Raw genomic sequence first — 14948 nt, forward strand, 5'->3', positions numbered from 1 at the left:
CAATGCAGCAATCTGCCTTTCGGAAGATTTTGGAGCAAATTGCTAGGTTTTCAAAATAAGTACTGGCAGAATTAAAGCAGAACCCTTGTCCTCACAGGATTCCCTCAGGTGAGTAAATAGTTTCCTGCAAAAGTAAACAATGGAATTCAAGGAGAGACTGAGTCCTGTAAACTTAAGATCAAGTGGTGAGGAAGTGCTTGGGAACCTCCTGGGTCCTTCCCCTGGACACATGCTAGGCACCAAATATAGAAAAAGAGTGGCCCCCGTTTGTTCAATAAATAGCAATTATATGTATTGAATATTTAGTACCACATAGGTTCACAATCAGAATTTCAAGGCCGAGAAAGATACGTCTAAAAGATGAATCCCTTAGAATATAAATGATGCTGTCTGTCTTCTATGCCCTATTTAGTTGTCAACATCTCCACCTTCTATTGAGTTGTCTGGGCAGTTTGGAAATGAAAATGCTATAGGGTAGGAAGTTTAAGAGTTAATGAATGCTTTTGATATTCCAGCTGGTTGTAAGGGTGGTGAATTCAGACATTCCTTATAACCTGATTATAATTCAGGTCTTCAAATTCTCAGTCACAAACTGTTTAATACACCAATGATTTTTAGGTTAACCTGTTCACCACACCTTTTTTAATAATCAGAGATGAGCTAGTAAGTCATATGATATTGGTTAGAATGGATTTAGAGCCTTAAATTCAAGCTTCAGAATGTTACTTTTGGCTGTGCATACTTATTTAAAAATATTCATAGTGCCAGCTTTTGTTCTCCACCCCCAGATTTTGTCCTCCACCCTCTGAAGCCTATAAAGTACAAGACAAGCACTTATGAAGGAGGAGATGGGCTGGTGTTAATTGTACATATTTTATTCCCTGGCATATTTAATTATGAGAGAGTAGACAAAGGGATTAGTATCTGCAGGAAAATTATAGCCTCCTCATCATCCACTGGAGTGATACTGGTTGGTTAATCCTGAGCCAGTCACATAGCTTCTAGAAATTTCAGATTTCCTCAGGAAAATATGATGACAAGGCTCACTGTGTAGCTACATTGTTTTATTTGAAACTATAACTAGCATTCTTGAAGAAGGCAATGGCACCCCACTCCAGTACTCTTGCCTGGAAAATCCCATGGATGGAGGAGCCTGGTAGGCTGCAGTCCATGGGGTCGCTAAGAGTTGGATATGATTGAGCGACTTCACATTCACTTTTCACCTTCATGCACTGGAGAAGGAAATGGCAACCCACTCTAGTGTTGTTGCCTGGAGAATCCTAGGGACGGGGGAGCCTGATGGGCTGCCGTCTATGGGGTTGCACAGAGTCGGACACAACTGAAGCGACTTAGCAGCAGCAGCATAACTAACATTGTGAAGCATACGTTTTATAAAACTACCATAACAAAGTGCCACAGACTGGATGTCTTAAATAACAGATTTATTTTTTGTTATTCTTGGGCTCGAAGCCTGAGATCAATGTGTCAGCAGGGTTGCTTCCAACATAGGTCTCTCTCCTTTGCTGTAGCTGACTGTCTTCCCCTGTCGTTATCAGACTGTCTTCTCTGAGTGTGTATTTTTACCCTAAACTCCTCTTCTAATCAGGCCACTGGTTATACTGGATCAAGCCCAACTCAATGACCTCACTTAACTACTACTTTCAAGATGGTCTTTCGAATGTCAGTCATATGCTGAAATCCTGCAGGTTAGGACTTTAACGTATGTGTTTGGGAGGGACATGATTCAGCCCATAACACTTGGGATATTAATTCTACTAGCTGTTAGTTCCTTGGCAAAGGAAGACCAGTATTAGAGACAGAAAGGCATGAGAAATCAAAAGACAAAACTAAAAGAGAGAAAGGTTAGGGTGAAAAGAGGAAAGAAAAATCTTGACTAGATGACAGGCCCCCTAATTATGTAAAGCTTCTGCATCCTATCTTCTACGTATTCACAGAGTTTTCTGTATTTCTCTTTACCTTCATTAAAAGTCTCAATATGCCAATCAGAATACATAGTTCACATATGGGAAATTTTCTCATGATACTGTCTCTAAATCACAGAAAAAATAAATTTGCACATTTGGCAAGCATGCAGACACTCAACAACATTCCAACACTGATAGAATAATTTGAAAGGAATTTAGATGAGACTTGTCATATTATTATTGTCTCTAATTAGCACTCTAAAAGGTATAACATTCTTTATATGCAATTAAGCTCTACTCTGAAAGGTGTTAAATTCATGCTTTTTTTCCATGGGGAGAAGAAAAATGTGAAAGAAATTTTGAGAAGTAGGATTATATTGATCATGAAGGTAAAAATCATCCAGGCCAAATGCTTTAATAAAGAAAAACCCAATGCTTAATCTGTATGCAGGCCAGGAAGCAACAGGTAGAACTGGACATGGAACAACAGACTGGTTCCAAATAGGAAAAGGACTATGTCAAGGCTGTATATTGTCACCCTGCTTATTTAACTTATATGCAGAGTACATCATGAGAAATGCTGGACTGGAAGAAGCACAAGCTGGAATCAAGATTGCCGGGAGAAATATCAATAACCTCAGATATGCAGATGACACCACCCTTATGACAGAAAGTGAAGAAGAACTAAAAAGCCTCTTGATGAAAGTAAAAGAAGAGAGTGAAAAAGTTGGCTTAAAGCTCATCATTCAGAAAACGAAGATCATGGCATCTGGTCCCATCACTCCATGGGAAATAGATGGAGAAACAGTGGAAACAGTGTCTGACTTTATTTTTTCGGGCTCCAAAATCACTGCAGATGGTGACTGCAGCCATGAAATTAAAAGACGCTTACTCCTTGGAAGAAAAGTTATGACCAACCTAGATAGCATATTCAAAAGCAGAGACATTACTTTGCTGACTAAGGTCTGTCTAGTCAAGGCTATGGTTTTTCCTGTGGTCATGTATGGATGTGAGAGTTGGACTGTGAAGAAGGCTGAGCGCCAAAGAATTGATGCTTTTGAACTGTGGTGTTGGAGAAGACTCTTGAGAGTCCCTTGGACTGCAAGGAGATCCAACCAGTCCATCCTAAAGGAGATCAGCCTTGGGATTTCTTTGGAAGGAATGATGCTAAAGGTGAAACTCCAGTACTTTGGCCACCTCATGCGAAGTGTTAACTCATTGGAAAAGACTTTGATGCTGGGAGGGATTGGGGGCAGGAGAAGAAGGGGACGACCGAGGATGAAATGGCTGGATGGGATTACTGACTCGATGGACGCGAGTCTGAGTGAACTCTGGGAGTTGGTGATGGACAGAGAGGCCTGGCGTGCTGCGATTCATGGGGTCGCAAAGAGTCGGACACGACTGAGTGACTGAACTGAACTGAACTGAACTTAATAGAGAAAACTATCTTGTAAAAATAATTCCATGGATGTTTCCAACTGGTTAGTAAAGCAAGAATCAATAGTATATATGTTCTGCAGTGTCCTCTGGTTTGTGTAGGAATTAGAGAGCCTACTTCTCTCTCTGAAAGGGACAAGTGACTCTCTCTAGATGTTTTTCTCTGAGGAGCAGTCTCTGAGATGCTGACCCTCTTCACAGTGAAGAAAAACACTTGCCTTGCTTCACTACTGCTCTCTGCCACTCTGCTAGGTCCTGTTTCAGTTCAGCTCAGTTGCTCAGTCATGTCCAACTCTTTGTGACCCCATGGACTGTAGCACGCCTGGCTTCCCTGTCCATCACCAACTCCCAGAGCTCGCTCAAATTCATGTCTGTTGAGTCAGTGATGCCATCCAATCATCTCATCCTCTGTGGTCGCCTTCTCTCACCTTCAATCTTTCTCAACATTAGGGTCTTCTCAAATGAGTCAGTTCTTTGCATCAGATGCCCATCAGGTGCCCATCAGGTGTCAGAGCTTCAGCTTTAGCATCAGTCCTTCCAATTAATATTTAGGACTGATTTCCTTTAGGATGGACTGGTTGGATCTCCTTGCAGTCTGAGGGACTCTCAAGAGTCTTCTCTAACACCACGGTTCAAAAGCATAAATTCTTCACTGTTCAGCTTTCTTTATAGTCCAACTCTCACATCCATACATGACTCCTGGAAAAACCATAGCTTTGACTAGACGGACCTTTGTTGGCAAAGTAATGTCTCTGCTTTTTAATATGCTGTCTAGATTGGTCATAACTTTTCTTCCAAGGAGCAAGCACCTTTTAATTTCATGGCTGCAGTCACCATCTGTTTAGCCACTATAATACTAGACGCTTGTGAACCTCTGCTCATCTCCAGATACCTCTCTGTGTCTCATTGCAAGTTGCATCCTGAAACTTTGTAATAAAGATAGGGGACCCTCACCATTGGCACTATCCTTAGTCAAGGTTCTAAACTTCCTAAAGAAAAGCAGTGTACCATTTTAAATACACTTTGGCTAAACAACTCTTTTCATTACACACAGATATATATATATATATATATGATTATTAACTAAATATTACATATATACAACAATGTTGAAAGCTCTTCTGCTGTTTCAAGTGATTATTATATTTATAGACTATCATATGTCTGTCCCATTATGATTGATTGATTTTTAACATATCTTGGGAGAATCCCATGGACAGAGAAGCCTGGTAGGCTATACTCCATGGGGTCCCAAAGAGTCAGACACAATTGAACTGACTTAGCATGGGAGTGATTTTAATTATTTAAATGTTCCCTATAGTTCTGACCTGGTGGCTCAGCAGTAAAAAAAATCCGCCACAAGCAGGAGATGTGGGTTTGATCCCCGAGTCAGAAGATCCTCTGAATAAGAAAATGGCAACGAACTCCAGAATTCTTGCCTGGGAAATCCCATGGACAGAGGAACCTGATGGGCTATAGTCCATGGGGTTACAAAAGAGTTGGACATGACTTAGAGACTAAACGACAAAATTATTTTGTCACCATGTTGATGATCTGGTACGTATACACTACTTCCTTATCTGAAAATAAGCTGCACACCCTTAAGTAATTACTATCAATTAGATTTTTACATGAATCAGTTTTTCTTATTGATGGTTGCACTATATGAAGATGTTTGAATGCTATTTTTTCTTTCTTTTACTCGTGATTTGAGTATGTAGTCATGTGACATGTGAAACATCTAGTCAGATATCCTGTGGAAATTGGAGATTTTCATATTTAAGCAGGTCTATTTCTGCACTTTAACTTTTGGTAATTTAAAAATAAAAATACACAACTTTATTTTTTAACCATTTTCAAATTACCCAAGTTCTATTAAAAATTTCATTCTTTGTGGTACCCTGGAATTTACTACATGTTTCTTCTTAGCCTTAGACTTCCCTGGTGGCTCAGATGGTAAAGCGTCTGTCTACAATGCGGGAGACCCAAGTTCGATCCCTGGATTGGGAAGATCCCCTGGAGAAGGAAATGGCAATCCACTCCAGTACTATTGCCTGGAAAATCCTATGCACAGAGGAGCCTGGTAGGCTACAGTCCATGGGTCGGAAAGAGTTGGACACAACTGAACGACTTCACTTCACTCTTCTTAGCCTAACCTAAAAACAGAAACAAAAAACATTTAGTACAATATATTAAGGAGGAAAGTTAAGAGAAACTTAAATAAAAATAGACTCAGAAAAGAATCTATGACTTACAGAACAATCATATTTTACTATAGAGAAGTTGATTTAAAAGGAATTCATTCATAATACTTTGTATATGAAAAATTATTAGACTGAATATATAGATGTTTTTATCCTACTTTTGTGAAGATACTAGAAAAATTGTCAAGTTATGCTTATAAAAATAAAAAAGAAAAAGTTAAAATAGACAACTGATTAAATATATGATACATTATAATATTTTAGGCAAAATGATGTAACAAATCTGTATTTATTTATGTGAATATGTTTTGTGAATGTATTTATCAAGTAGCTGTTAAGGAATAATTTATTCTCATTTTCTTATCTCACTCTCTTAAAAAATTCCCAGTTTTAGATGGGATAACAAGCTTTCAAAATATTAGTGATTTTTTTTTATAGTGTTGAAGAAAATTTCTTAAATGCCACTTCATCCTGTCAAATTGTCTTCAGAGGGAAATATATCAGATGCCCAGATAATTACAGTATTATAAGAAATATACTCATTTTGCTAATTTGTTATGATTTCTCTGCTTATGAGGGCATTATAACTTCAATTTAAAACACCACACACACACACACACACACAAATTATAAATTCCCATGAAATGCTTTTTCATCCACTTATTTTCTGCTTTCTGCACACAGATGCTGTTGAAAAGTATAAGTCGATCTGTCACAGTCTCATCAATCTGTCCATTCTTCACTCACCTGGAGCATTAGAGGCTGAGTTTATCTCTGAACTGGATATTCATTCTGAAGCATTTCAGAGGTGCTGTCACAACGACTCCGTCAAACTTGGAACTCCATTTGTTGTTTCATTTTATTTTTCTCCCTTGGAAAATTAACATAATTCATATAGAACTCAGCCACCACCCCTTTAAAGAAACCAGATTCCAAGAATGTAAAACTGTCAATAAAGAGAGCAAAATATTTCTGTTACTGTATTAATTCAGTGTCCTGAAGCAAATTGCCATGAGTGCTGTTGTTATTGTAATCTACGCATTAAGGAGACACAAAAGATACTGGCAGATTTTCATCTAATGACCAGTAACAATGTCTTTAATCCCCCCACAACTTCTGTCCCAGGCTGGAAATATTTTACCTGCCATAATAAGTTAATATTATTGATGGGGAGGCATCAGATGCCTCAGCTGTTTTGTGGAGTAGGGGAAGTTGCAGAGGGCTGGAAATAGTATTGAAAACTATTGCAATGAAAAAAAGCGTTATGGCAACCCACTCCAGTGTTCTTGCCTGGAGAATCCCAGGGACAGGGGAGCCTGGTGAGCTGCCGTCTATGGGGTCGCACAGAGTTGGACACAACTGAAGCAACTTAGCAGTAGCAGTAGCAGCAGGGCACCCTGAAACATAGTGGCCAGATAATAATAATGCCTACTTATATTGAGAGATTCCACTATGCTTGGTTCTTTGCTAAATGTATTATTTATTCCTTACAATAGTCATAAGATATAATCCCCATTTTAAAGATAAACAAAAATTAGAGGTTAGAGAGTATGTACACTTGCTCCCAGTCAGGCTACAAAATAGAAGAGCCTGGATAAGTCCCTGCATTTAACTTGTACCCAGTACCTCTACTTTCTGAAGTCTACCATGCTTATGCATGTCTTGAGTTCATAAATACATTTTCCCTTTTAGTACTAAATCATTTTATTTTTGTTTGTTTCATTTATAATTAAAACATTTTTTGACTATAATCGATTTGCAGTGTTTCAAGTGTACAACAAAATGATTCAGAATATATACATTCTTTTTCAGATTCTTTTTTCTTTATAGATTATTACATGAAATTGAATATAGTTCCTTGTGCTATACAGTAGATACAGTCATGTGTGTAAGTTTTTAAATTTATTTTTAATTGGAGGATAATTGCTTTACAATGTTGTGTTGGTTTCTGCCATACTTCAACATGAATCAGCCATAGGTATATATAAGTTCCCTCCTGCTTGAAACTTCCTGCCACCCTCCACCCCATCCCACCCCTCTAGGTCGTCACAGAGCAGATTTGAGCCCCTGTGTCATACAGCAAATTCCCTCTGGCCATCTGTAATGTGCAGGTTTGTGTAAAGTGTATGGTGATGTGTATGTTTCAGTGCTACTCTCTCAATTCGCCCCACCCTTTCCTTCTCGTGGTCTGTGTTCAAGTCTGTTCTCTTTGTCTGTGTCTCTGTTGCTACCCTGCAAGCAGGTTCATCAGTACCATTTTTCTAGATTCCATTTACATGCCTTAATGCATGAAGTTTGTTTTTCTCTTTCTGACTTACTTCACTCTCTATAACGGGCTCTAGTTTCATCCACCTCACCAGAACTGACTCAAATTCATTACTTTTTATGGTTGAGTAATATTCCATTGTATATATGTACCACAACTTCTTTATCCATTCATCAGTCAATGGACATCTAGGTTGCTTCTATGTCCTGGCTATTGTAAATGGTGCTGCAATGAACATTGGGATACATGTGTCTTTCAGAATTGTGGATTTCTCAGGGTATAGGCCCAGTAGTGGGATTATTGGGTCATATGGTAGTTCTATTTTTAGTTTTTTAAAAAGAAATCTCCATATTATTCTCCATAGTGACTGTATCAATTTACATTCCCCCAACCCATTCCAGCGTTCTTGCCTGGAGAATCCCAGGGGCGGGGGAGCCTGGTGGGCTGCCATCTATGGGGTCACACAGAGTCGGACACGACTAAAGTGATTTAGCAGCAGCAGCAGCAGCAACCATGCAAAGGGGCTCTCTTCCGTATCCTCTACAGATTTTATTGTATGTAGAAATTTGAGGATGGCCATTCTGACCAGTGTGAGGTAATATCTCATTGTAGTTTTGATTTGCATTTCTCTAATTATAAGTGATGTTGAACACCTTTTCATGTGTTTATTAGGCAACTGTATGTCTTCTCTGGAGAAATGTCTATTTATGTCCTCTGCTCATTATTTTGACTGGGTTGTTTGTTTTTATGATACTGAGTTTGTGTATTTTGCTGCTCATGTATTTTGGAGATTAATCCTTTCTCAGTTGCTTAATTTGAAACTATTTTTTTCCCCATTCTTAGGGTTATCTTTTCATCTTCTTTGCTTTCCTTTGCTGTGCAAAACCTTTATGTTTAGTTAGGTCCCATTTCTTTATTTTTTGTTTTTATTACCATTTCTCTAAGAGGCAAGTCAAACAGGATCTTGATTTGATTTATGTCAAGGAGTGTTCTGCCTATGTTTTCCTCTAAGAGTTTTATAGTTTCTGGTCTTACGTTTAGGTCTTTAATCCATTTTGAGTTTATCTTTGTGTATGCTGTTAGGAAGTGTTTCTTTCTTTTACATGTAGCTGTCCAGTTTTCCCAGCACTACTTATTGAAGAGACTATCTTATCTCCATTGTGTATTCTTGTCTCCTTTGTCAACGATAAGGTGCCCATAGGTGTGTGGGTTTATCTCTGGGGTTTCTGTCTTGTTCTATTGGCCTATATTTCTGTTTTGTGCCAGTACAGTACTGTCTTGATGACTGTAGCTTAGTAGTATGGTCTAAAGTCAGGAAGGTTGATTCTTCTGGTTCCATTTTTCTTTCCGAAAATTGCCTTGGCTATTCAGATATTTTGTGTTTTCATATGAACTGTGGAAGTTTTGTTTTGTTCTAGTTCTGTGAAAAATGCCTTTAGTAATTTGATGGGGAATGCATTGAATCCCAATTCAAATGAGTTGAATTTGATAGGGAATGCATTTGATTAGGAATGCCTTGGATAGTATAGTCATTTTCACAGTATTGAGTCTTCCAATCCAAGAACATGGTCTGTCTGTCTATGTTCCCTTTGATTTCTTTTATCAATGTCTCATAGTTTTCTGTATACAGATCTTTTGTCTCCTTAGGTAGGTTTATTCCTAGGTAGTAGTGTGTATATGTTAATCTCAAATTCCCAATTGATCCCTCCATCTGAATTCACCCTTTGATAATCATGTCTGTTTTCTATGTCTTTGAGTCTGTTTCTTTCATAAATAAGTTCATTTGTATCATTTTTTAGATGCCACATATAAGTGATATCATATTTGTCTAATTTCACTTAATATAATTTCTAGATCCATCCATGTTGCTGCAAATGGCACTATTTCATTAATTTTTATGGCTGAGTAGTATCCCGTTGCATATATATGTGGATGGGCACTGAGGTGTTTTAGCTATTGTAAATATTGCTGCTATGAACATTAAGATGCATGTATCTTTTCAAAGTAGTGTTTTCTTATCTTTTTGCTTTAGGAGTGAATTACTGGATCATATGGTAATTCTGTATTTTAATGAAATCTCCATAGTGTTCTGCATAGTGGCTACACCAGATTACATTCCCAGCACCAGCACAGGAGAGTTCCCTTTTTGTACACCCTTTCCAGCATTTATTATTTATAGGCTTTTTGGTGATGGTCATTCTGACTGGTGAGAGATGATACCTCATTGTGGTTTTGATTTGTATTTCTCTAATAATTCATGATACTGAGCATCTTTTCATGTGTCTGCTGGCCATCTATTTGAACTTTTAGATCCCCAAATATTTAAACAATCTTTTCCATCTAGTTTTGAAGTTTTTAATCTTGGATCTTGCATGTCTTAATATTCTTAGCACGAAAATCACAAGGATATTTAAAATGATATCCAATTAAATTTTACATATTTCATATGACGTTTCTTGTGGTCACAAAACATTAATGAGGATATAATACAATAATGACAAATATGATAAATGACATTGTGCTAGAATAAATGCCCACTGTTTTTTGGGCTTCCCAGGTGGCGCTGATGGTTAAGAACCTTCCTGCCAATGCAGAAGACAAGAGATTCAGGTTCAATCTCTCTGTCAGGAAAATCCTCTGGAATAGGAAATGGAAATCCATGGCAGTATTCTTGCCTGGGAAAGCCCATGGACAGAGGAGCCTGGCAGAATATAGTCCATGGGACCACAAAGAATTGGACACGACTGAATGTGAGTGAATTTAGTTTTTTTAGTTTATTTTTTGCTGTATATGACATTGTAGAAACAACATGAAGTTTTACACAGGGTCAAATTAGATAATCTTCTTTGGACTTTATACACTTTCTTTATTCCTCTTTATATCTCTTTGGAGTAACCCTGCCGCCTTGTCTCAACTGCAGCCCTTTCCAGTACCACACACAATGTCATCCCAACTGGATGCATTAGGCTTTCCCTTCTGTACCCACTGCGAAATAGAAGAGAAGCCTACCAAGATCTCACTAGCTCCTGTTTTTCATACATCTACAGAAGACGAGAGGAAAGTGCAGAGAAAAAGAAACAAGTGGCCCAAGAATCGACATTACATTGCTCCTTGTGTTCACAACAAATATAGAATAAAATCATTCAGAGATAGTAAAGATTGCATTTTCCTTACTGACACACATTAAATCAATTCTTATCCTTCCTTTCATTTATAGTCACTGAAGCTTCCTTATTTTTCATGTCATTCCACTTTGTAGTTCAAGCTTACCACATGGCACACCTAAAAATTCACTTGTTTTATGCTAAAGACAGAGAGTTTAGATTAACCATGCATTTCATAGAATGTTCAGTTCAGTTCAGTCGCTCAGTTGTGTCCGAATCTTTGTGACCCCATGAATCGCAGCACGACAGGCCTCCCTGTCCATCACCAACTCCCGGAGTTCACTCAGACTCATGTTCATTGAGTCAGTGATGCCATCCAGCCACCTCATCCTCTGTCGTCCCCTTCTCCTCCTGCCCCCAATCCCTCCCAGCATCATAGTCTTTTTCAGTGAGTCAACTCTTCACATGAGGTGGCCAAAGTACTGGAGTTTCAGCTTTAGCATCATTCCTTCCAAAGAAATCCCAGGGCTGATCTCCTTCAGAATGGACTGGTTGGATCTCCTTGCAGTCCAAGGGACTCTCAAGAGTTTTCTCCAACACCACACTTCAAAAGCATCAATTCTTTGGCGCTCAGCCTTCTTCACAGTCCAACTCACATCCATACACGACCACAGGAAAAACCATAGCCTTGACTAGATGGACCTTAGTCAGCAAAGTATATGTCTCTGCTTTTGAATATGCTATCTAGGTTGGTCATAACTTTTCTTCCAAGGAGTAAGTGTCTTTTAATTTCATGGTTGCAGTCACCATGTGCAGTGATTTTGGAGCCCAAAAAAATAAAGTCTGACACTGTTTCCACTGTTTCCCCATCTATTTCCCATGAAGAGATGGGACTGGATGCCATAATCTTCATTTTCTGAATGTTGAGCTTTAAGCCAACTTTTTCACTCTCCTTTTTCACTTTCATCAAGAGGCTTTTTAGTTCTTCTTCACTTTCTGCCATAAGAGTGGGGTCATCTCCGTATCTGAGGTTATTGATATTTCTCCCAGAAATCTTGATTCCAGCTTGTGTTTCTTCCAGTCCAGCATTTCTCATGAAGTACTCTGCATATAAGTTAAATAAGCAGGGTGACAATATACAGCCTTGACGTACTCCTTTTCCTTGAAACCAGTCTGCTGTTCCATGTCCAGTTCTAAATGTTGCTTCCTGATCTGCATACAGATTTCTCAAGAGGCAGGTCAGGTGGTCAGGTATTCCCATCTCTTTCATAGAATGTTACTCTTAAGCTAAATTAGTTAATTAAACTCAAGCATTCCTATTAGAAAGGAGCAAAATATCTAGATTTCATTTATCAAAGAGTAAAACAAACATGAGTGTAGTCATTAACAAAACATAGTCAGTAATGCCTCCCAACTGGTTATCCTTCCATATTCTTTATGAGGTTCAAGTCATTCAATTAGTTAAATATTTTTTGTTTAAGCTTTAAAGTTATATTCTAATAGTCAAAAATTTTCTCAAGGCTATGCTGTAAACTAATGATGAAAGTGAAAAATACAAAACAGAATAAACCAAAACAACCCTTTATTAACTTCCAGTTTCCTTCTTTGTGCTTGAGTTGCTCTGCCTCCTTAGGAATACTGAGCTCAGAGAATACAGGTAGAACAAAAGGAATGTCACTACTGATATAACCAGTAACTAAAAGTTTATTGAATGCTTACTGTGTTCAAGGCACTTTGAGGGATGAAAAGAGGAGTAAAACATAAAGTTTTAAATGGCAAAAAATTATTTTATAATTTTGATTTAATTATAATTTTATAATATTCTTTTCTGTGGTTGATGAGAAATCAACTTCTCCTATAATTACTAATATAGAAATGGTAACATTTCAAATATGAAGGCAATGTTTTAGAACAGAAACTCTCCTTGATTTCCCAGGTCATATCCAAATTCAAAGGCTATTTCTAACAGAACTGGGTCTCACCTTTTACCTCCCACCCTATCCCATGCCCAGACAGTAAGGTACCAGAGAGTACTGCCAGCTCAGGAGACAACTGGCCTTTTGGAATAGTTCCTGCTGGCTTATGTCACCTCTGCCACTTTAAAGCAATGCAATTTCTGCCTGTTACCAAAATTCTTTGAGCCTTAGATTCCCTGAATATGAAAGTTACATAATAAAACTTAACTTACCCATTTGTCATGATTAAATGATCATATAATAGTCTTTTGCCAACCATAATATAACACATAAAGATGTAGAATCATAGAATGCTGTAAGAGGTAGAAAAATGTAACAACTGCTCCAAAATAATTCTCTTTTTGGTCTTCACGGGACCTAAAAAATAATCCTCTCATTGGTCTGCACAGAGTCTAAAATATCTGTTACTTTATTCATCCCTTTAATTACTCAAGAGGGTCTCTGTTAACTATATATATATATCATAATTGAGTATTAAATATGTACTAAATATATTAAAAGATGCTTACTCCTTGGAAGGAAAGTTATGACCAACCTAGATAGCATATTCAAAATCAGAGACATTACTTTGCCAACAAAGGTCCGTCTAGTCAAGGCTATGGTTTTTCCAGTAGTCATGTATGGATGTGAGAGTTAGACTGTGAAGAAAGCTGAGTGCTGACGAATTAATGTGCCGACAAATTGATGCTTTTGAACTGTGGTGTTGCAGAAGACTCTTGAGAGTCCCTTGGACTGCAAAGAGATCCTACCAGTCCATTCTGAAGGAGATCAGCCCCGGGTGTTCTTTGGAAGGAATGATGCTGAAGCTGAAACTTCAATACTTTGGCCACCTCATGAGAAGAGTTGACTCATTGGAAAAGACTCTGATGCTGGGAGGGATTGGGGGCAGGAAGAGAAGGGGATGACAAAGGATGAGATGGCTGGACAGTATCACTGACTTGATGGACACGAGTTTGAGTGAACTCCAGGAGCTGGTGATAGACAGGGAGGCCTGGCGTGCTGCATTTCATGGGGCTGCAAAGAGTTGGACACGACTGAGCAACTGAACTGAACTGAAATATATTAAATAACTAGTTGTGATGCATCACAATGCAAAACACTATTATTGGCAGTAATAAAAAGAAACAAATTGAAAACAAATACCACTGGTTCATGCAAAAACATGAATGACCAAATATTAGGCTGAGTGAAGAAGCCAGAGATTTTTTTTTTAAGTTCATATTGCATGGTTTTACTTTTATGAAATTCTAGAAGCTGTACAATTGAATAGGGCACAAGGGAAATTTCTAGGGGTTGAAAATGTCTTATTTCTTCAAAACGGTGTGGGGTACATTAATGCATGTACTTTTCAAAATGGATTTAAAGGAATACAGAGTGGAACATATCACTGCATGCAAACTTTACTTTTAAAGTTTTAAAAAGACCAGCAAAACATCATTGTGTTTACTTTAAAATAGTTCTGATATCTTATGGATGCGTGCTGAATTATTTAAAAATGAAAAGATATACATAATTCTTGGGATTTAGTTTAAAATGGGGAATGGGAGTAGTGATTAAAAAATGGGGAGTGGATGAGAATATAGATGAAACATGATTAATCATGAATTGGAAAATAGTGAAAGTTGGGTGCTATTCCACCGAGAGTCCTTTATTTTCTCCACTTTTGTATATGTTTGAGCATTTCCCATAGTAAAAAGTTGAAAAGAGAGGGATTGATGAACAGAAGGACATAACTTGTTGAAACTCTCAAAGTCATAAAGCAAACCAACTCCCAAGTTCTCCGATCCCAACGAAGTAAAATATGAATATTTTGAAAAGACCACTTTTCAAATGAGCCGACCAATAGTGCAAAGAGTTGCTTAAGTAGCATATACTCGCTTCCCATCTCTTTTGGTTTCAAAGGGTTGTTTTGTAGATTTAAATTGCTTTTTACTCACATTTCAGAGTGTGAGTGCAAGGATCAGAGAGAGGTGCAAGGTTCAGAGAAAGCCTTTTTTTCCCGCCCTACAAAAAAATAAGCACAATACAAAGGAACA

This window comes from Capricornis sumatraensis, chromosome 7 (genome assembly GCF_032405125.1).
Source record: "Capricornis sumatraensis isolate serow.1 chromosome 7, serow.2, whole genome shotgun sequence".
Taxonomy (NCBI): domain Eukaryota; kingdom Metazoa; phylum Chordata; class Mammalia; order Artiodactyla; family Bovidae; genus Capricornis; species Capricornis sumatraensis.